This window comes from Haliotis rufescens, unplaced genomic scaffold (genome assembly GCF_023055435.1).
Source record: "Haliotis rufescens isolate VD_foot unplaced genomic scaffold, xgHalRufe1.0.p SCAF_20, whole genome shotgun sequence".
Lineage (NCBI taxonomy): Eukaryota > Metazoa > Mollusca > Gastropoda > Lepetellida > Haliotidae > Haliotis > Haliotis rufescens.
The window spans coordinates 12,292,499-12,294,332 of record NW_025963891.1 but is presented as its reverse complement, the minus strand read 5'-3'; positions in this window follow the sequence as shown (position 1 = coordinate 12,294,332).

Below are 1,834 nucleotides of genomic sequence, written 5' to 3'. Positions count from 1 at the left end.
GGGAACCAGGGATGTTAACAGTCACGTATAGGGAACCAGGGATGTCAACAGTCACGTATAGGGAACCAGGGATGTTAACAGTGACGTATAGGGAACCAGGGATGTTAACAGTGACGTATAGGGAACCAGGGATGTCAACAGTCACGTATAGGGAACCAGGGATGTTAACAGTGACGTATAGGGAACCAGGGATGTTAACAGTGACGTATAGGGAACCAGGGGATGTTGACTGTCACGTACAGGGAACCAGGAGATGTTAACTATTAGTCCAGGATCCATGGTGCCGGTAACATTCATGGTAACAGTCACGTCTAGGCGGTCAAGAGACGTTAATGCTATTTACCATGGAGTCTCGTGTTAACGGTAGCTTCGAGGCTGTCATCTAGAGAATGTTTATGTTGTTTTAAATACCTAATATCTGTATATGCATATTGTCCATGGCCTTGTCATCTGTTCATTAGCAAGTTGGTGGAGTGTGCACATAGGGTTCTACATTTTCAATGCTAATTACTTGCGGCCTTTGTAGATGCAAATAGCATAGGAGTTTTGAAATGGTCCCAGCATGCACTGCTCCGGTCCCACAGTGAGACAACCACGTATCTGAGCCAGACCCTCGCCCCCATCTGTCTCGCCACATTCTGGGATAATTCATGTGTTAATTGAACGGAAATTTCTGGCAAACTTTTGCGTTTGTCGAATTTTTGTCTCATCAGTCACAATCATGTACGTCAAGTTCTCGTAATTATATAAGTATGAATCTTCTGGCGTTTGATAAAAAACATCCACAGTTGGAGAAACATTTCAAGTACCTTCTGATCGTATGCCTGTCTACCGTAACGATCTTGTACGCTGCTCATCGCGATAGGCAACCAACTACCGACGGGCGCCCTACCGCAGCACACACTTGTCCTTGTTTAGCGTGCATTGCTTGAAGACAAAGCACCGTAATGACGGAATTATCTCCCTTTGACTGCCAGTGCAGAGAGACACTCTCGCGCATTGTCTAATAGCGTAATAGACTCTGAGATGGCCTGGAGATTTCCTCATAGAATTGATCGTGCCAATCTCGCGAGCGATATTCAGGTAATCATTGGGTTGCGTACATAGCCTAATTGCATTTGGGACGACCATGAAACATTATTAACTTTATATGATCACGAAATCCCTATACTCTTACTGTCGTCTTTTATTGTTGTCATGGCAACTTAATATTTCCAGGTTTTACCGGCACTTGGGTACTAAACCTAGGAAATGAGTTTTCTGTTTGTAAATGTCATCGGTAATCTTAAATTGTGTGCTTAAATGGAAACACTGTAGACCCTTTAAAACATTTAAATTAAACGTCTGACAATCGATACAATCTCAGTTTGAAGAATTTATATAGGATAAATGATAGTCAAAACATTCAACTTATAAATTACTTGTTTTTAATCAAACGAAAATGTATAGATTGTCAATGGCACGTTTATACAGAAAATTCAGCTCGATTAGTGTAAAATTTGTTCAAACACCCACACTTAGACTCTCACCGAACGTACACACGCTCAGTGATGTTTTATAACATAAAGCACTAACTGGCGTTCTCTGGTGTCACGCTTTTTCCGAATCTCCGGGCGTTTTCCTTGTTCGTTGTAAGACATCATTTAGCGAGGGCCTCATTTAAAGAAAGTTTGTAGCTTCAGGATAGGTGGTAGTCGAAGCATATCGTTCAAATCACTGAGGTTCTCATGCAGTGTGGCTCAACGGCTCCCATTCACATCTCCGCTCGGGACTGCCTCCGGAGAATTTCGACCAATCAATACGCAGCGCCAAGTCACATGACTTCAGCTTACTC